This window comes from Halichoerus grypus, chromosome 12 (genome assembly GCF_964656455.1).
Source record: "Halichoerus grypus chromosome 12, mHalGry1.hap1.1, whole genome shotgun sequence".
NCBI classification, from domain to species: domain Eukaryota; kingdom Metazoa; phylum Chordata; class Mammalia; order Carnivora; family Phocidae; genus Halichoerus; species Halichoerus grypus.
The window spans coordinates 22512067-22534637 of record NC_135723.1 but is presented as its reverse complement, the minus strand read 5'-3'; the positions used below and the strand labels follow the sequence as shown (position 1 = coordinate 22534637).

The window sequence follows — 22571 nt, the reverse complement described above, 5'->3', positions numbered from 1 at the left end:
TTGTTACTGCCTCTTTGACATTACCTACTGGTTTGGCCTTATCCCGATGAATGGTGGGCTTTGGGGAGTAGCATAAACTTGAAAGCATAAATCCTTACCATCCTTGTCTCCCACTCACGCTCTCCCTTTCTCTGCTAGAAATAAACAACATGGCCATTGAAGCAGTTTCCAAAGGCAATTGAGCTCTCAACAATGCTTCATCACCCCTATTGTTTGACTTTTCCCCTTGATTGTTATATTAAGATTTAGCTTTCCCATAGACCTAACTCATTCACCAAACAAAATTAAGCCACCTGAACTCATCATCTACATCAACGGATCCATTTATCTACAGCCACACCTACCCCTAACTTCAGATTTAGCTTTCCCATAGACCTAACTCATTCACCAAACAAAATTAAGCCACCTGAACTCATCATCTACATCAACGGATCCATTTATCTACAGCCACACCTACCCCTAACTTCTTTCCCCAAATCGCAACCTCCTTTCCTCTTGATTAGGGCAAACCTATCCAACTGTGTTTTCAAATATATACTCTCCTACCTTGTTCTAGGCATTAAAGCATCAGCTATACCTTCCTTTCCTTTATAATCTCTATTTCTCCCTCTTAACTGGCTCAGCCTGGTATTGTAGTCGAGTACATCACAAGTGGACTTCGATTTGAATTCCAGCTCTACTTTTTTTTCTTTTTCAAATTCCAGTGTGATTAGTGTACGGTGTTACATTAGTTTCAGGTGTACAATACAGTGACTCAACAATCCTATATGTTACTCAGTGCTCATCATGATAAGTGTACTCTTTTTAAAAATTTACTTATTTATGAATTTATGTATTTATTTATTATGTTATGTTAGTCACCATACAGTACTCTTAATCCCTTCACCTATTTCCCCTATCTCCCCACCCACCTCCCCTCTGGTAACCACCAGTTTTCTATATTTGAGTCTGTTTTTTTGTTTGTCTCTTTTTTCTTTGTTTTGTTCCGCTCTGCTACTTCTTAACTTTGTAACTTGGAGTCATATTTAATCAATCTGTGCCTCAGTTTCTTCAGCTGTAAAAGACAAAAGTAGTCCCAATCTCGTATGTCTATAGTGAAAACAAAATGAATAATTATACATAAGGTATTTGGTATAGTGTCTAGTACACAAATAAGAGCTTGATCAATGGCAGTTATTTTATTATTATCATCATTGACATTATCCTCAACCTATAAATTTGCTCAAGTCTTTCTCATTTAAAAGAACAAACAAACAAAATCCGCTTTGGGTGCTATGCTCCTATCTCTCCTTCATTCGCACTTGAGCTTTTCTCAAAGGAGTCATCTCGGCTCTGTATCTCCACTCCCCTACCTTCCGGTCACTCACCGACGCATAGTCACTGGCCTGCCAGCACTTCACCAAACTGATAAACTGACTAAAGACTTTCTCATTTCTCTGGTTGATTTTGAGGTTTTTCTCTTAACCACTGTTTTCCAATAATTTGTTTATGATATATCTTGATGTGGTTTTCTTCAGTCTTGAGATTTGTTCACAATGTTGGATCTGTGAGTTCATAGTTTTCATCAAATTTAGAAAAATTTCAGATGTTGGTTTTTCAAATATTTTTTCTGTCCCCCTCTCCTCTCCTTCTGCAAATAATTATTCGTATGTTTGGCCACTTGATGTCCACAGATCACTGATGTTCTTTTCATTTTTATTTTACACTCCTTTTTGTTTCATTTTGAATAGTATCTATCGTTACATCTTAAAACCCACTAATCTCTTTTTCTTTAGTGTTTAATCTGCTGTTAATCCCATCCAGTGAATTTTTATCTCAGATACTGTATTTTTCATCTTTAGAAGTTTGATTTGAGCCTTTTTGTAGCTTTCTTTTATTATGTTTATGCTTCCTTCCACCTTTTTTTCCCAACATTCAAAATTTTACAGTTTAATCTGTTCTGATGTCCTTGTCAATTAATTCTATTTCCATTTTACTCCATTGTTTGATTCTTCTCCTCATTATAGGTCATATTTTCCTGCTTCTTTGCACGCCAGACATTGTGAATTTTACACTGTTGGGAGATGGAATTTTTTTTTAATATTCTTTTAAATATTTTGGGGCATTGTGAGTCATAGTTAAGTTACTTGAAAACAGTTTGATCCTTTCAAGGCTTGCTTGTGATCTTTGTTAAGGAAGTCCAGAATGATCTTTTGTCCAGGGCTAATTTGGCCCCAGTATACTCAGTGCCCATACATTAGGAGGTCTTTCTATTCTGACTGGTGGCAACGTGAACTCTTGGCTCTGTGTGAGTTTCAGGTTTCGATCCATCGCCTCCTCTCTGGGAGTCCTTTCTCCAGCCTCAGCAATATCCTCACAAGCATGCACTGATCAGCATTCCTCAGCAGATCTCTGGAGTTTCTGCTCTGTGACACTCTTCCTCTCCTCACCTATGTATTTTAGCCAACTTGGCCTCCCTGAATCCCCAAATACGTCACCACAAATCAGCAAGACCACCTGGTTCTGTTTGGGTTCCCCTTCCAATGCTATCACTTGGAAACTCTGTAAGACGGCACAATTATAAGTCTCAATTTATTACGTATCCCCGAAGATTACTGTCCTGTGCAATCTGTTGTCCAAAGTCTGAAAACCCCACTGTTTGATTTGATTTTACTTGTTTAAGGTAGGAGGGTAAATCTGGGTCCTGTTACTCCCATCTTAGTTGGAAGTGGAGCCCCAGTGACCTCTTAATTATTATATTCAAATGACATTTCTCTGTCCTTAGGTTACTTGATTATTTTATGACATTTATTACTATTGACTTATTATAGTTCATCATTCCTGGAACTCTCTCCTCTCCCAGGTCCTGTAATATATAATCTCACAATTCTCTCTCTTACTTTTCTATTTTCTTCTCTGGTCTTCCCTTTAAAAGTTGGTGCCATTCAGGATTTGGTCCATATCTTTCCCCCCTTTTTTAAAACTATTTACTTTCCCCAGGGCCTCTTATTCACTCCCAGAGGCCGAGATATCACCTATATCCTGAGGACCCCCCAAACGGAGGGGTCTGCAGGCTGTTATTAGACAAGCTAGAACTTTATTTGGGCAAGGGCCTTGTAAGACTATGAGAGTTATGGTTAGAGAGTAATAAACATCTTCCTTGTCCAGTACCTGGAATATACGAAATTGTTTACTTAATACAGTATCAGTGTTCAGGTATTGTGATCATTTTTTTTAGACAGGAATTTATGTTCCTGCGGCATTTTATCCTTTTACAGAATAAACAAAATCCATAATTCTTTACAGAGCATGTGGTAATAGATAACTAACCACTTGCCCCGGCTTCAAGTCTTGTCTCCCTTGACTATGTCCCTCTGTGCCGCCCGCAAAACACAATTTTCACCTTGCTTTAAACCCTTCAAAGGATCCCAGCACTTTCAGGATTCACTCTGGGTCCCTTAACATGGTAAACAAAGGCTTTCATTATCTGGCAGCTACCACCCTGTCCAAACTGGTCTCCTCCCTTTCTAAACCTCCCATGACCATTTCAGTTCTGTGTCATGTCCTGTGGCGGACAGAATGATGCCCTTCCCCTTGACCCCAAAGATGTCCACATCTTAATCCCTGTGACATACCTAGAGATATGTTACTTTACATGACAGAAAGGACTGTGCAGATGTGACTAAAAGAGTGTGGACCCTGACAAGCAGAGATCACTGTGGATTACCTGGCTGGCCCAGTCTAATCATAGGAGTCCCTAAAAGCAGAGGACCTTTCCTGGCTGAGTTAGAGAGATGAAATGGAAGAAGGAGGAAAGATTGCAAGTGTGAGAAGGACTTGGCCTACTAGAGGAAGGGGGTCATGGGACAAGGAATGTGTGTAGCCTCTAGAAGCCAGAAAAGGAAAAGAACCAGATACTCTGGTAGAGCCTCCAGAAAAGAATGCGGTCCTGTCTACACCTTGATTTTAGCCCAGTGAGAACCCTGTTGGACTTCCAACCTACAGAATTATAAGATCATAATTTTTTGCTGTTTAAGCCACCGAGTTTGTGGTAATTGGTTAGAAGAGCGGTAGAAAATGAGTACAGTTCCCAGCCCTACCACGCCTTGCATGTTCTATTCCCTGATCTTCAATTTCTTCTCTCTCTTGTCCACTTGGAGAACTCTTATTCTGCCTTTAAGACATCTCAGTGGTTACCACCTGAGACACCTCCAGGCAGAATCACTTCTTTTTCTGTATTTTTAGATGCATCTATTATTGTACACATTGTACACTACTATCAAAATATGTTAAACATGTTTCCCCCACTAGGCTATGTGTTCTTGGATGACAGAAACCCTACCTTACTCATCTTTGAGCCCCAGCACATGGCTTGGTATCTTGTAAGGGCTCGATAATTTTCACTAACCTGTTCCTCATCTAGGCTTATCTTAAAACAAATGATGCAGTTGGAAGAAGTCTTGTTTATTCACTTACTTGTCAGAGAAGGTGGGTATAAAAGAGGAATAGGGCAAGGTAACTTGGCCTGGACATAGACTTGAAAGAGCAGAGAATGTGCTGTACAAAACCAGCTGCATCACCCACAGCTTCTCTTCTCCCTTCTGTGTGGTTGGCAAGGTGCACAGGATGAGCAAAGAGGTCTGGGACTGTTCCCTCGCAGCTGTCTTGTCCCTCCTCTGGTGGCCTACCCCAGGAATGCGAGGGGGAGGCTCCAGTGGCAACCAGGACCTCCCAAGAGTTAAGGAATCAAATGCAGTGGACATTGTGGACGAGTAATGCAATTGCTTAGCTATATGTAAGACTTCAAAGTTAAGTTATACTAATTTTAAGATAACATGTGCAGCCAAATAAATAAAAAGCATGCCTAAGCATGTACATGCTAGAGGGTGGCATTCCTGTAAAACACTCACATTTTTCCCACTGAAGTTGCCATTGCTTGGAACTTTATCAATCATTTATCCCTAGTTTAAAAATTTCCCCCTTTTCTTCCAAAGATCATGAGGAGAAATGGTAGTAGGCTGGAGTGGCCATAAGCCTGGGAGGCAGGAAATGAGTCAGATTGAAACCCAGATGCCTCTTCAAGAGCTTAAAAGGGTGAACCAGTGACGAAGAGCGAAGAACTTAACTGGGCCAAAGACATGAGGGGCAGTCACATAAGGGTCAGAAATAATCAGAGTCAGGAAACAGAGCCAGGTTAAAACCAGTGAATGACTAATGCCACAAAATAGGAACCAGAAGAGTAGGGGTTGGGGGCAAGGGTGACATGGGTCCCAGAAAGGATTGTGTTGCCAGTGGACTCTGACCAATCAGCTTTCGGTCTTTCACACACAGAGTCCCACCTTTAGTGCACCTTTAAAGATCTTGAGCGGGTTTAGGCAGTGAGAACCCTGAAAAGCTGGGGTCCTTAAGGACCTTAAGGCCAGGACATTTCTCATGTAAGGATTGTAAATGTATGAAGGTTATGTCCACAGCTGGCCAGTTGTTCATCTCACTTTGTAGCTCACAGACCAAAGCCCCTGCTCTGACCCTCTCCTAAGGGGGCTGGATCCCTGGACCTGGCTGTTCTCTCTGCTGCTGAGTAGGTGTGGGCCCCCACCATCAGGCCTCCTCTGGTGTGCCCACAGCACCGCCGCTCCCAGGTGGCTGCCAGCCCAGGTCCCCCAGCTCTGGGCCAGGAGGTGATAGGTAGGGGATATAACCTCTTCCCACAACAAAGAAACTTGGGACTTCTGGTGTCCACCTTCCTGTTTTGAAGATGCTCTGCCCACAGAGCTCTTGCCAGTATTCACAGTAGGGCCCTCCACTTCCCCTTCTAGCAGAGGCAGATTGTGAGGGACAGTAAGGTCTTTCACTGCTGATTGCAGAAGTGTTCTTTAAAAAAGAACAAAAACCCAAAGTTGCAGCTTGAATTTCCCCATTGATACCATAAAATGGAAACTTGGGAGCAGAATATGGGGATGTTTGAGTTCCACTCTTGTTTTTTTCTTTCTTTTTTTTTTTTTAACAAGAACATTTTTTACTTGATGCATACTTCAGGATACATGGTTCTAAAAGATATATATATATATATATATATAAAATATTTCATCCAAGAAAAACAGAATTACACATTTTCCTCAAGTACACATAGAAGAATCTCCTGGTTAAATCACATAAAAAGAGACATAACAAATATTACAAATTTAAGAAGACTGAAATCACACCAAGCATATTTTCCAACCACAGTGGTACAAAACTAAAGGTTAGCAATAAAACAGAGCTGGAGGGGCACCTGGGTGGCTCAGATGGTTAAGCGTCTGCCTTCGGCTCAGGTCATGATCCCAGGGTCCTGAGATCGTGCCCCACATCGGGCTCCCTGCTCAGCGGGAAGGCTGCTTCTCCCTCTCCCACTCCCCCTGCTTGTGTTCCCTCTCTCACTGTCTCTCTCTCTCGCTGTCTCTCTCTGTCAAAATAAATAAATAAAATATTAAAAAAAAAACAGCTGGAAAAGCTACAATGTACATATTAAATACTTAATATGTAAATATTAAACAACACACTACTGCACAAGCAATGGGCCAAATAAGAAATCGAACAGCAAATCAAAATATGTCTCAAAACAAAAAAGAAAGAAAACACAATATTCCAAAACTATGGAATGCAGCAAAAGCAGATATTAGAGTGAAATTTATGCTATAAATGTTTGTATTAAGAAAAGGAGTTCAAATAAACAACATTATACCACAAGGAACTAGAAAAAGAAGAAACTTAGCTGAAATTTAGTAGAGGAAGGAAATAACAAAGAAAAATCAGAAATAAATAGAGACCAGAATAAACAGTAACTTAACATTGAAAGTGATGACCAGCTTTTCCAAAATAATAAACAAAATTGGCAATGTTTTAACTACATTAACTAGGAAAAAAAGAGAGAAGACTCAAAAACCAAAAGGAGAGATGGAAAAGATAACAGATACCACAGAAATACATAGTGTGATAACAGGTTGCTATAAACAATTCTGTACTAACAAATCAAATAACTTAGGGAAAAAAACCCAGATAATTTCTAAAAACACACAAGTTACTAAGATTGAATCATGAATCTTGAATCCAAGAAATAGGACATCTTCTTAGACCAGTAACAAGAATGAAAGTTGAATTAGGAATCAAAAATCTCTCAGCACAGAAAAGCCCAAGACCACAAGGTCTCATTGTTGAATTCTACCAAACAATTAAAAAAAATAATTAATGACAATCTTAATCAAAATCTTACAAACAGGGGAATAGAGGGAACACATTCAAAATCATTCTGTGAGGCCAGTATTACCCTGATATCAAAGCAGGATAAAGACAATACAAGAACAAAAAAGTCTAGTTTGTCTGAAATAAGTATTGCTACTCCGGCTTTCTTTTGACATCCATTTGCGTTACAAATGTCTCTCCACCCCCTCACCTTCAATCTGCAGGTGTCTTTTGGTCTAAAATGAGTCTCTTGTAGGTGAGTTCCTAAATCCTGGTAGCATGTTTGGACGAGCCATTTCATTTTTGTTAAATTTATTCCAAGTATTTTATCCTTTTTGATTCTATTGTAAATGGAATTGTTTTCACAATTGCGTTTTTAGATTGTTTATTGCTAGAGTGCAGAGGCCATTCAACGTTTATTAACCATGAAAATAGAGGCCAGTCCTCTCACCCTGCCTTTTTGTGTGTTCTACAAGTGTTTAAGTTAGGGCAGAATATCTTTGACCCTCTTGTTCACTTGATGTATCCTGAGCATCTAGAATAAGCTGACACTAAACTACACACAAATATTTAATGAATGAGGCCACTATATCTCACACATTCCTCAAAGTACGTATCTTGTCAATATTGAAGTCTTGCTCACATGTCTGTCTAGCAGATGAAAAGCTCTCTGGAGGCAGGGATCATTCTAGTGCCCCAAGAACCTTGCTCAGCACATGTCTGAAGAACCTAAAAGTCTCTAGCAGAGTAGGGGTATGACATGAAGGATTGAACATCTCACAAAAGGAAATTTCAACATACGGTTTTCCCTCTCCACATACACGTGTGAATTGGGCCAAATGATCATCAAGGACATCACAAAAGAAAATAAAGAGGTCAGTCTAGGAGGAACACCAGCAGCCTGAAGGGTGTTTGTGTGAATGTGCATGTGTGCACATGTGTATAAAGGTAAGATGACATAAACTCGATACTGATTGTGGGAGATTTATGGATTGGTTGACTATATGTGGAATATTCATTGCCTATACAGTTGGGAATGGAATATTAAGTGCCTTTGGATAGAAAATTTGTTCAAACATTTTCTCCTGACCCCTTGCCACCTAGGGGAAGTCCTCAACTCAACATGATCTATCTCTGAGGATGCATTACTCAGCCCATACTACTTCCGCCCAATCTACTTCAGTAGATTGATGGCCCAAATTTAAGTACCAGAGAGATTCAAATCCATAAATAAAGCAGAAAATCCAATATCTGAATATTTGAATCCTAACAAGAACTCTTTAAAGGTCAAGATAAGAGAATTTTTTTTATAACCAAATGGGTATCATAAAGTGTTACGGTAAACATAAGGTAAGATCCTAAGAATCTTCTTAGTTTATGTACCAACATGAACCATTTAGTCACCTTATAAATTTCTTAACATACTGCAATTGAATGGTAACAGTGGATAGCTATTACCCATGGCAATTATATAACAAATTATCTTGGAATTTCCTCAGACAAGGGTGGAATATTCAGAAATTAACACAGTTTCCCAAGAAATCTGGTTTCTACGATATTTGGAGACATAGTTTGTTAGCTTGTCTTAGTTTTGGAAAAAGGAAAGAAAACCATATAATACCACCAAGTATAATTTTAACTTTCTTCACTTGATACCAACTTTGATACCAAGCAAAGTAAAAAGAAATGAAAAAAAAAAGTTAAAAAAATAGATTGTAGCAAACATTTCACCAAACACAGCTGTTTCTAGTTCACTAAGTCAACTATTACAAAATATTTTAATGTGCCTTCTGGCAAACACAAATAGCCTCATTTCATGGAAATGCCACATTTCCAGTTATTCCCGATAGCTTTTAACAGTTTAAGGATATGCAACCAATGCTACAAATTTCTTTTCTTTCTTTTTTTCTTTCTTCCTTCCTTCCTTCCTTCCTTCCTTCCTTCCTTCCTTCCTTCCTTCCTTCCTTCCTTCCTTCCTTCCTTCCTTTCTTTCTTTCTTTCTTTCTTTCCTCTCTCTCTCTCTTTCCTTTCTTTCTTTCTTTTTTTCCTACAGATTTCCGTATGAGGAAAAGAAGGTAAGACACTACCTAATCTTCAAACACATGTAAGATAGACCTTAATTCATGTCATAAGAGCGTATTTCACAACTGCAAACTAGTAGCCAATAGTATAAATACATTCTGAAAATGCTTTTACTATGCACAATTTAAAAATAAGATTAGAAAATTACCTAGCAACATTTAAAAATTGGTAGATTTTACATAAAAGTGGAATTTTCAGCTTCTCTTTAAAAATTACTAGATTTGATGACACTGGATTCATATTCCAACATTACAACAATCAATTGGCATTTAGCAGAGGCTGACTTTCAGAGATATTTAAAGATACTGCCCCTTTTAAAAGGAGCACAGTCTGCCTCACCCATTCCATGTATGGCTCATGTACTAATATCTTGGCTGTTTCACTTATTTATGTTACTTTTATGGATCTTGTGGGCATTTGAGATTGGGACTCTGTACATATGTTATATGTATATGACATATATACCTAAAGGTAGAAAATAATTAAGATAATGGCTCCATTTATAAAACTCTTGCACAAACTTTTTGGAGTGTCCTATTCCTTGGGGTTGTAGCTGTCTCTTTTGCCTATCTGTGTACCTACCAGAGCACAAGGGTGTATGACTGCCTCATCTGAGGTTAAGAACTTGACAGTTAGGGGCGCCTGGGTTGCTCAGTTGGTTAAGCATCTCCCTTCGACTTAGGTCATGATCTCAAAGTCTTGGGATCAAGCCCCACATCAGGCTCCCTGCTTAGCGGGGAGTCTGCTTCTCCCTCAACTCCTCCACCTGCTCATGCGCATGCACTCTCTCTCTCAAATAAATAGAATCTTTAAAAAAAAGAAAAAGAACTTAACAGTTTAAAATTTGAGATTTTCTTACTGTTTTTCCATTTTAGCTCCTGATAAATTTATCAAATAAACATGATTCTGATAGTTTTTTGACTAATTGAGATATTTAAAAATTATGTAAGCTTAAATATTTTATTATTTGGATGCTGAAATGAATTTTCATTTCAATAAAACACCATGGAACAAAAAATAAGCTAAAAAGATTATGAAGACACTGTGAAAAATTGTCAGTCAGCTAAATTTTCTTGGGGCTGAAAAACAGGAAACATTCAGTTAACTATAAAGGACTTCAAAAAAAAAATCTACAAACATTACCCTTGCAGTTAACTATTGCTTTGGTTCTGTACTTTACGAGATTTGACCAAAAAACCAAACCAAACAAACAAAAAAACCCTGTAATTTGTAAGGGAAGTGCAGATAAATTCTTAACAACTTACTCCAGTAGTTACCATTTTGGTAGAGGTTTGGGCCAAATAGGAAGTGAGCATCCAGTAATATAGTCAAATGGGAGAATTATTTCCAGGCAAGTCAGGCACCAGCATGCTAGGGATTCCAAGAGGGGAGTTAAAGGGACAAAAAGGATTTATTTATAAGTGGCATAATTCGGGGCACCCAGGTGGCTCAGTCAGTTGGGCATCCAACTCCTGGTTTTGGCTCAGGTCATGATCTTGGGGTGATGGGATCCATCCCCAAGTCGGGCTCCACACTCAGCGGGGAGTCTGCTTGAAATTCTCTCTCTCCCTCTGCCCTTCCCCCTGCTTGTGCACTTTCTCTCTCTCAATAAATAAATAAAATATTTTTAAAAAAAAGCATAATTTATGACTTGGGGTAAGATGGAAGACTGGAAGTTCCTTAAAGGTAGGGACTCCCATCACTAGAGCCCAAGGTCTGCCCCATGTGGAACTGACAAAGACTTGAGTAAGTGAACGAAAGAGTACATGTGACTGCTTAGCAAATAGAAGTCTTTCAATAAATATTTACTAAATTAAAGGAGTAATCCCTGAAATGAATTTACTCAATAAATATTTACCAAATGAATGAACACACAAAAAGTACAAATTAATCACTCTTCTTTTATCTTTTATTGAAAGTAATGCTTAACATTTATTTTTTTTTTTTAAAGATTTTATTTATTTATTTGACAGAGAGAGACACAGCGAGAGAGGGAACACAAGCAAGGGGGAGTGGGAGAGGGAGAAGCAGGCTTCCCGCTGAGCAGGGAGTTCGATGTGGGGCTTGGCTATGTGTTGTTTTGTGTATATTATATCTCATTTAGTCTTCACAATCACTCTATAAATAAGTATTACAATCCAAAATTTTCAAAAATAAAATTTAGGGGCGCCTGGGTGGCTCAGTTGGTTAAGCGACTGCCTTCGGCTCAGGTCATGATCCTGGAGTCCCTGGATCGAGTCCCGCATCGGGCTCCTTGCTTGGCGGGGAGTCTGCTTCTCCCTCTGACCCTCCCCCCTCTCATGTGCTCTCTCTCTCATTCTCTCTCTCTCTAATAAATAAATAAAATCTTTAAAAAAAAATAAAATAAAATTTAAAAAAATAAAACTTTTATGTTAACAATAATAACAATGGCAACAAAACTCAAGATGGTTGAGAAACTTGACCAAGTTGACAAAGCTGGTGAGAGGTGCTTTGTAGGGATTTGGCCATAATCCTATTCTGTTACTTATTTTTGTGAATTAAACTCAGAAATGAGTAGCATAATCTTGCTGATAGCATGGAGACAGTGTGAAACCTTTAGAGAACTTAAGGTAATATAGGTTGGCAAACATGAAAGACCATGCAGAGGTGGACAATATCCATGAATGGACACTATATAAATTGATGCTGTGAGGAAGGATGGAGGAAGAAGACATGTTAGTTCATTTCAATCTCACTTAGAGTATAAAACCAAGAGACAGTAGTCAAAATTAATTAAAGAGGGCGAAGGATATTATATAATGTTATGAATATACAGATAACCATTATAACAACACAAATCTTCGTAAATTCCAGAAGCTATGCTATGAATAAAGATAGATATATAAATATAAAGGACGGATAAACATTGAAATAGAATTATCCTATAGGAAGAGGGAGGGAACAGGGTGAAGGGGCTGGGGATAGAAGTTAGAATTCTTTGAATATACTTTGTTTTGGAGAACAGTAGAACATGTAGAACAGTACCTTAACTATAAAATTAAATTTAAAAGCAATTTTAAAAATTGAAAACAAAATTAATCAATTGAATGTAACTATGTATCAAGTTGGTGCATAACTGCATGATAATAAAGAAAATTGTATAGGACAATTAGAGAAGGTGTGAACACTGGATATCTGATGATATTAAGGAATTTTTGTTAGTTGGGGAAAGATGAAAATGGCATTGTGCCTACATTTTAAGGGAGTTCTTGCCTTTTAGAGATACATAGGGAAATATTTATAAACAAAATGCTTTGATAATTTAGGGATTTGCTTCACAATAATCTGGAGTTTGGTGGTGTAGGAAATGAGTGGGGAATGAATCAAGATTGTCCATAATCTGAAGCTGGGTTATGGGCACTCAGGGCTACATTGTATGATTTTCTTTTGTATAGGTTTGAAAATTTTCAGTATAACAGGATGCCTGGGTGGCTAAGTCAGTTTAAGCATCTGCCTTCGGCTCAGGTCATGATCTCAGGGTCTTGGAATCAAGTCCCACATTAGGCTCCTTCCTCAGCGGGGAGTCTGCTTCCCCCTCTGCCTGCCACTCCCCCCTGCTTGTGTCTCTCTCTCTGACAAATAAATAAATAAAATCTTTAAAAAAAATTTTTCAGTATAAGGTTATACATTTCTTGATAACCAAAAGTATCAGAGTTAAAATATCCAAGTGAGTGTGATCTAAAATACTTCAAAGGCTATCAATTTAATCCAATAATGTTATGTTGTCTATATGTAACAATATAGTATAATAATCAATATTATAATATACTTAATCATCAAAATAGCCAACTTTTAAACAAAATCCGTATCAATTGGCTTGATTTCCTACCTTAATTACTGAACTTAGCTCTACACAGAGCTAAGAGAACCTTTGGCTCTCCTCAAAACCCGAATCTATCCTCAGAGAATGAATATTTGCCAGTCATAGAGGTGATGAAAAGAACATACCAAAGCATTAGAATAGACTCTATGGACTAGTTTAAAAAGAAAGCACAAAGAAACAAAATTCACATTGTGTTACTTTGAATATGGTTCTGAATTACTCATTAAACTTAAAGACTACACCTTATTCCACAGAAGACAAGAGTGTTAGCAATAATTAGTATTCCATCGAAGATTTTTACTGAGGGTATCCTTATCCTGAGCATTGAAAACTAGATCAGTGTAATTATCATGCACTGCAAACTATCATATATTTATAAATGTGTTATGGTAGAGATGAATAGAATGTTACACACAAAGAAACTTGTGGAAAAATGTCAACAATCTAAACTATAGTGTTGGGCACCTGAGTGGCTCAGTTGGTTAAGTGACTGCCTTCTGCTCAGGTCATGATTCTGGAGTCTCAGGATCGAGTCCCGAGTTGGGCTCCCTGCTCAGTGAGGAGTCTGTTTCTCCCTTTGACCCTCCCCCCTCTCGTGCTCTCTCTCTCTCTCTCTCATTCTCTCTCTAAATTAAATAAAAATAAAATCTTAAAAAAAAACTATAGTGTTTAGGTAAGGCTTCAGTTTAATAGTTAATATACACATAATAATATATGCCAGAAAAATGTGCTAGGAGCCTTGAATACGTTATCTCATTTAATTCTTCTAATAATCCTATGAAATAGGTATGTCACAGAGAGGCTGTGCTCTAAGGAGAGAAGCGAGGATTCAAACCTGCAGAACCATATAATAGAACAATACATGCAAATATACGAATGGTTCTCACAAATACAACAGAAGGAAAAAACTCAAACACAAAAAATACATTTTGTATGATTCTGTTTACATCAAATTTAAAATATAAAACAAAGTATGTTTAAAATATACATAAGTATATAAATATATAATATATATGTATGTAAATGTACATAAGTATGTAAATATACAAAGTAAATTTAAAATATAAAACAAAGTAAAGCAAAGTATGGTGTTTAGGGACTCATGCTTAAGCGGTAAAACTGTGAACAATAAAATAAAAATTATAAAAGTCAGAACAGTAGCTACTACAGGTTGAGTGGGTATAAAGGGACTTTCTGGGAGCTGGCAATATTTTATTTTTTGACTTGGGTAGTGGTTGAGTATTTGACTTGAATTGTACATCATATTTTGGACACTTTAATGTATGGGTATTACACTTCAAAATTTTTAAAGATTAAAAACTATGTAGTAGATGTTTTTTTTATATCAAATTACACATTCAGAAAAATGACTTGAAATGCTCCAAAATGTTAATAAAAGTATTATTATACTTAACAACAAAAAAACCAAACAACCCAATCCAAAAATGAACAAAGGACCTGAATAGACATTTCTCCAAAGAAGAATATAAATGGCCAATAAGCACATTAAAAGATGCTCAACATCACTAATCATTAAGAAATGCAAATCAAAAGCACAAGATACCACTTCACACTCATTAGGATGGCTATTATTGAACAGATACTTGTACACAAATTTTCATAGCAGCATTATTCATTAAAGTCAAAGGTGGAAACAACTCAAATGTTCATCAACAGAGGAGCAGATAAACAAAATGTGGCATATACATACAATGGAATATCATTCAGCCTTAAAAAAAATGGTATTCTGGGGTGCCTGGGTGGCTCAAGTGTTAAGCGTCTGCCTTAGGCTCAGGTCATGATCTTGGGGTCCTGGGATCAAGCCCTGTATCGGGCTCCCTGCTCAGTGGGAAGCCTGCTTCTCCCTCTCCCACTCCCCCTGCTTGTGTTCCCTTTCTCACCGTGTCTCTGTCAAATAAATAAATAAAAATCTAAAAAAAAAAAAAATGGTATTCTTTCTGATACATGCTACAACATGAACAGACCTCGTAGACATTATGCTAAATGATATAATCCAGTACAAAAGTACAGATATTTTATGATTCCACTTACATGAGGTACCTAGGATAGTCATATCCATAGACACAGAAAGTAGAATAGTGATTACAAGGAGTGGGATAGCGGGGAATGGGGATTTATTGTTTAATGGGTACAGAATTTCAGTAGAGGGCGATGAAAAAGTTTTAGAGACAGATGGTGGTGATGGTTGTACAACAATGTGAATGTATTTAATGCCACTGAATGTACACTTAAAAATGGTTAAAATGGTGAATTTAATGTTATGGATATTTTACCATGATAATAAAAAAAGGATTAGTTTTCATATGTATTTCTGTATTTTCTAATCTTTTTTACATTGAGCAAGTATTTCATTTATAATCAGAAAAAAAAGTTTTCGGGCGCCTGGGTGGCTCAGTTGGTTAAGCGACTGCCTTCGGCTCAGGTCATGATCCTGGAGTCCTGGGATCGAGTCCCGCATTGGGCTCCCTGCTCAGTGGGGAGTCTGCTTCTCCCTCTGACCCTCCCCCCTCTCATGCTCTCTCTATCTCATTCTCTCTCTCAAATAAATAAATAAAATCTTAAAAAAAAGTTTTCAGGAAAGGGATTAAAAAAAATTGGTCACATGCCTTCTAGAATGCAGCTCTGGGCAGGGTGGGGCACAAGATACCTTTTTAAAAATAATTATTTTGGGACGCCTGGGTGGCTCAGTTGTTAAGTGTCTGCCTTCAGCTCAGGCCATGATGCCAGGGTCCTGGGATGGAGCCCCACATCGGGCTCCCTGTTCGGCAGGAAGCCTGTTTCTCCTCCCACTCCCCCTGCTTGTGTTCCTGCTCTCGCTCGCGCTCTCTCTGTCAAATAAATAAATAAAATCTTTAAAAAATAAAAAATAATTATTTTAAGAATTTATACTCTAAGCCAGACAACACAAACAATCATAGCCAGGAAGACAAATGGGAAAAAATTATGGATACAGATTAGTATATATTGGAGAAACTGTCTGAATCATTTTCATGTACAACAAGGCATGTGAACATAGCACGTTTGGGAACTCCCAATTATTTTGAAAGACCTGAAGAAACTGTATTCTTTCTAAAATCCCAGAAGCATTGTATTAGGAAAGTTTTAATATGGGTAAACTATATTTTGGTGAAATTTTTCTATAGTCTAGCAACAAATTAAGAGTACTATACAGATCAATCCGGAATTAGCTAGAAAAGCTAGCTTGGAAACTGGAAGACCTGAGCAGAATTGGTCAGGGTTGCACAGATCATTTAGCTTTTCCTAGACCTGTTCACTCATCTGTAAAATGAACGGGTTGGTCTTGATAACATGAAACATCATTTCCTGAGGTTTTGTGGCCCTGAAAAGCTTGCAATAGCTGTTTAATATTAAAGTTCCTTTAGTAAACTCTAAACACTATTTGTTCTAAATATTTTATTTTTTAAGATTTTATTTATTTATTTGAGAGACAGCATGAGTGAGAGAGAGCATGAGCGGGGGCAGAGGGAGAGGAAGATTCCCCTGCTGAGCAGGGAGCCCGATGCGGGGCTCGATCACAGGACCCTGGAATCATGACCCGAGCCGAAGGCAGATGCTTACCCGAGTGGGCCACCCAGGTGCCCTGTTCTAAATATTGTATATCAATGACTGGAATATATGTTTAGTATATTCACCTTCCACCTGACAACGTCATTTTGCTATTTGCTGTAGTACTGGGGTTTCAAAACATGCAAACTCAAGGAATTACAAGGAATTGAGTTGTTAGGAAAGCGAATAGTTCCACAACAAAACTCCTTTAAACATTTGGAAATCAGATATGCTGGCTAAAAGTTCGCACTGTTTGTCAAGTTAAGCTGTTTGGAACTTGTATGTCCTAAAAGTTTATTTAACTTTGCAGATGGGCAATATGATAATATAATCTGAAGCACCTGTGGACACAACTAAGGCCACTGTTGAAGTGATGGAGAAGACGTTTATCTTTGATGCCCTGATGCTCTGACTCCAATCCTATCCTATAACTTTGTTCTCTCAGTATCCATTCCAGAAAAAAAAATCCTATAAAATTAGCTTTACATATGGATTTAATGTCTTCATTAAATAAAAGATCACGGTACAGCTCCTACCATGATTCAGTTTTGCTCTCCTCCTCCCCCACCCCGCCCCCGTCTTTTTTCTTTGTTTCTTTGTCTTGTTGTCTTTACCCCACCAAACTCCATCTCAGGCTCCACTTCATTCCACTATATTTCTGTCTTCTATGTTTGGGTGGGAATTAGAGGGAAAAATTATAGAAGATGGGCACATAATAAGCAGCAGATGTTAGCTATTTGTGGAGCAATGAGGAAGAGCAACTTAAACTTGGCCTAGATTCTCCAAGTCAGGCCAAGCTCCCCTCTGGTGCCTGCCTTAGAAAGGAGAAAAGTAAAATCCCCCAATCCATATGCTGCTTCTCCCTCCTTACCCCCACTGCTTCACACTACAGAAGCAAAGATATAAAACGGAGGGGAAAAATAGGAAAGGAGCAAATGTAAAAAGCAGAACGTGTTAATATATTTACTCTTGTGTTTTCATATTTTCAATACTACAGCGATGTCTTTATTCTGTGCATTCTGCAGAATTTATAATTTGCTGAATCGATAAACCCTACACTCATTAAGTAAGTTTTAGACCTAGGGACGCTACATATGCCATTTGTATGGGATAAGGTTTTCTTTTTAAAATCCCTTTTGTTCTAAATGCTTTTTCTGCTTTGTAAATGAAGATCTTGGAGTGGTGGTTGTTAGGGAGATGGGTTAAGAAGCAAAGAAATAAGCCTAATAAAGGAGAGAAACAGGAAGTTCTCTTCTCTCCCCAGACAGCATATATCCCAAGTAGAAGTGATTATTTACAGACACTATACAACCTTTGTGGTCTAATTTGGAAAAAATGACTTGAAAAGTGGCCATTTCAGGAGTAACAAAAGGTGAGGCCAACGCCATGGTATAGTGGGAGGGAAATGAGGGGTTCAGAAGAGGCCTTTGTGTGCCCTAAGGCTAAACATCTCGCCCCTGCCCAAGGCTGGCTCTGGCTTGGAACATGTTCCTCTACAACTTAAAGCTCCACCAAGTGAGGGAAGTGTCTGTTTTTTTACCCTTGTTACCCCCAGGGCCAGTACAGAGCACGGTTCAATAAATGCAAAATAAGTATTCATTGACCGGATGAATAGCTAAAACAAAGTAGATCTTTATAGTTTTCCATTGGAATTAATGATTTAATTAAAGGATAGTCTGTACTTTTTTTTCTTTTTTTTTTTTTTACATTTTGATGCTTTGCTTTGCTCTTATATGGCTTCTAATGAATAACATTTAGAATCATAAACCGTTACAGCTGAAAGGAGACTTAGTGATCTCTAACTTAACTTTCTCATATTACAGATATGGAAATTAAAGCCAACCTAAGTGGCAAGAAAGCGGAGGTTTCCTCACTAAGAACATGAGTTCCAAGACTATCATCCTAAGGCTCTTTTCACTGTATCATGTCATGTTATTTTTGAGATGATCACAGTAATGAAGGAAGATTTAGTTTATATTTACAGGTGACTGACAAAACTTTTGTGTCTGTCTCCTCTTTTTGTGAAGCAGCAATTGTTGCAGATAAACTTTGTATCAATTGTCAAAGACATGCCAAATCATTGGTACATGCACACATAATCAGAATAACTTTGTATGAGGAAAGCTGTGATCAATAATAGTGGATACTTAAAATAAACAAAATAAGGAGCAAGCAGTTTTGCATCTGTTAATAATGATCATGAAGTAGTTTCTTCTACCCTGAAAGATTTTCCCTGAAAAGAACAGGAAATGACTCAAATCATAGATATTATCAAACTAGAAGCAGAAAGAAAGAAACTAAATAAGATAATGCTGTACCTCAGAATGCTACACTGTAAATGCTTTAAAAGATTTCCTAAGAACCGGGAAGGGCTAAGCAGTGTGTTTCAATGTTTACTATTTACCAAATTTAATCCATTTCATAAATTTTCTTTATTTACCAGCACAGTGGAAATCACCTTTAAGTTAACCTTTATTGAGAGTTCACATGCTGTCATATGTATTTCATAAAATAAACTTGAGTCTTTTAAAAATGAGTCTCAGAGTAAAGACAGGCATTTAAAAGACATGCATTCAGCATGAAATTATCCAATTAGCATGGAATTAGTTTAATATTTTCCTCTTTTCCTCTGATATTTTCCACTTTTCCATAATAATTTAATTCTTTAAGATGCACACTATTCTGATGAATGAACTGAAATATTAAAGTAAATCCTTTAGCTAAGTTGTATGACTTAACTTATACATTATAACATATATGACATATAGAATACATTATATAGCATATAATGTATATACATGTAATATGTTATACATAATATAAATTTATATTTATATATTATTTTAAAATGCCAAATAAACCAATACCCCAAGGAAAGCAAGTGCTGAAACAGGTAAAACCAAATTAAACATCTCAACTTAGAATGAATGAATAGATATTTTCAAGAATTTAAAGCCATGGATTTTGTTAACAGTATACCTTCAGTCCTCATTATTCATGGATTGTGTGTTTGCAAATTCATTTACTCATTAAAATTTGTTTGTAACCCCAAGATAATACTGGCAGGCTTTGGGGATTTGTAGACATCCCTAGAATGGTGAACATTTTGAGTTGCCCAACGTGCAGCTGAGCTCAAAGAAGGCAGCACTCTGCTGTCTTGCTTCAGCTCTCATTCTGTAAACAAGTATCCTTTCTGTGGTCTAAGGGTCACGTTTTCCACAGTTTTGTGCCTTTTGTTGGTGATTTCACTGTTGAAAAGGGCCTTAGTGCTGAAGGGCTGCCCGGTGTTCCTAAGTACAAGAAAGTTGTGAGGCACCTTATGGAGAAAATACTTGTGTTAGATAAGATCCCTTCAGGCGTGAATTATAGTTATCTTGGCCATGAGTTCCATGTGAATGAGTCAACAATATAAAATAAGATGTTTTTAAACAGAAACACATTTAAAACAAGGTTATGTATTGATCAGTTGACAAAAATATGACCAGAGCCTCACAGAAACCTAACCCAGTATGTCCCCTGGGAGCAATGGTTCAGTATTCGCTAATTCAGGGTTTGCAGTGATTTTATAGGAAATAACTACCAGAAACAATGAGAGACAAAGAGAAGGTGCAGAAAGCCATGATCTGAAACAAAAAAGAAAGAAAGACACAATTTGATTTTCACGATTTCTTTGCTATGTTTTTATTGTTTGTTTCAGGAATATAAAAAGAAATAAGATCAATTTTTGATAAATAAAAATAAATACATTTTGTTTCTCCAACATTGGTTATATGAAGTTTTCTAAGTCTCTGGAAATTAGATGACAGCAAAATTAGATGTCATGACCCATGGATCTCTTGGATCCTTCATGATCCCTGGCTTGGTGTAGGGTACATGGTAAAAAGAGATTCTGTTGATAGATAATGACTGATGGACATCTCAAGACTCCCATGGGATATTCCAGTTTCATAAAATTTTAGCTGAGGAGCCCTGAGTACCCCACTGAAGATCTGGGCCACTAGCATGTCAAATAACTCTATGTTCTGTAGTCTCATAAAAAATGGAGCCTTGGATGTTTCTGCCCTATACTTCTTTTGAACCAGAACCCTTAAGGATTCACATAATGGATCTTTAATAGTAGGTCCATACTAGAGGGATTTCTAGTCTACATCTATGCTAGTGAGGTCATTGTAAGACAGATCAAAGAAACTATCAACTGTTATTCTAGTTCTAACCAAAATCAGGCAATTCTTGATCTCTCTATGGGTTGCTGAAATCAGGGTATTGTTTAAAGTTCTTTTTCAAATTTATGATGAATAAGGACTAAGACCCCTAAGGAATGTTAAAATAAACATTATTTGCTGTTGACATTTCAAATCAAGTGTTTAAAAAGTGAATGTTTTAAATTCTTTATTATCCTAAAAGGACATATTCCCTAAAGTATAATCAAATGCTCTTGAATTTAATAAATCAGAAACTAAAATATGTTAATACATGTAATATCAGTGAAAATATCTCAATGCTATAAATGATTGTCATATTAACTTCCTTTGGTACAAATAGAGACATAAAGTGTTTCCTTTAAAAAAATAAACGGCATTAGAGGAAATGGAAGTTTACTTTTGAAATCTGACCCAAATACAGTAAATGCAGATCCTCCCTTGAATATACTTTGAATAAGAAAACAATAAAGAAGTCTGAATATGTTGTGAATATAGACTGATGCAATTAATTTTCATATGTGGCTTATAGAAATTCCACCATATGTTGGTGCTAAATAATTTGTTTAGATCTGAAAAACAAATCTGTAAATGGGCATAACATGTCAGTTCTGGGTTGAAGGCAGATGTGGGGAAGAAGGGAAGATTCTGACGCTGCCATGAAGAGTCAGAGGATGATATTCAAGTCTGGGCAGACTGGAAATGAGAAAATCCAGAAAGACTTTCCAGCAAAAGGGAGGAGGCAAAAGGTGAAGGTCAGATGATGGGAATTCCATAGGCATTGAGGACAAAAAGTCAGCTCTTCAAATTTGTGATTATCTGATAGCTGCCTGCTTGAAACCTTCTCTCCTAGTCTTCATGACACTGCACTCTTCTGGTTCTTGTCCTATTTCTTTGACCATCCTCTTGGTTCCTGTGGTTTCAAGTTGATGTCCGCATGTATTCTGAGGATTTCATTTCTAGATGTCCAACTGTTCGGTAGATATTTCTATTTAATCGCTTGTCAACGTATTCAGAACTGATACTTCCACGCTTTCCCCAACCTACTGCTTGCTCCTTATGCTCATTGCCACATTACTTAACTTCAACCAGGGTCATATTTCATAGTTCTCCATTTCCCTCCATTTCTGATCAGTGATCAGATCTCATGGCTTCTATCACTCCTTGGTAATAATGTCTGCAAACACTTTACCACCCCTCCTGCCATCACACTAGTACCTCTCACCTAGGACTCCCATTTCCTATTGGTTTCTAGTAGAAGATCCATTCCTAAAAATGGTCCTGGGGCTGGTGGGGGAAGGTTCCTATTGTTAACTAACATTTGAAAAATGCAGCAACCATCACTTTCCTCTTGGCCAGCCATAACACACTTTAGTATATGACTGATATTTCTCAGATCCATTTGTCCTGAAACTCTATTCATCAGCATCTAGCTACTCATGTTCCAGGAAACACACTTTGGGAAACAAAAACTTGGACTATCTAAATGGCCTCTAAACTGCTCTCCTTGCCTAATCTTTCTCTTTCCGGTGCATCGAGAATTTCATTGATAGATTATCTAAAGTGCTTAACTGATTATATTATTCCCTTGCTCAAAAACCTTCAGTGGCTCCCCATTGATCTAAGCAGTGATTAAGCACCAGGTTCTCCACATGGTACGA

General features: G+C 37.5%; 1 protein-coding gene across 1 annotated transcript in view; it reads right to left on the bottom strand.

The window, feature by feature from the left end:
- Positions 1-22571, bottom strand: part of CCDC146 (coiled-coil domain containing 146) — a 129845-nt gene that overhangs the window by 58251 nt on the left and 49023 nt on the right. The window lies entirely within an intron of this gene.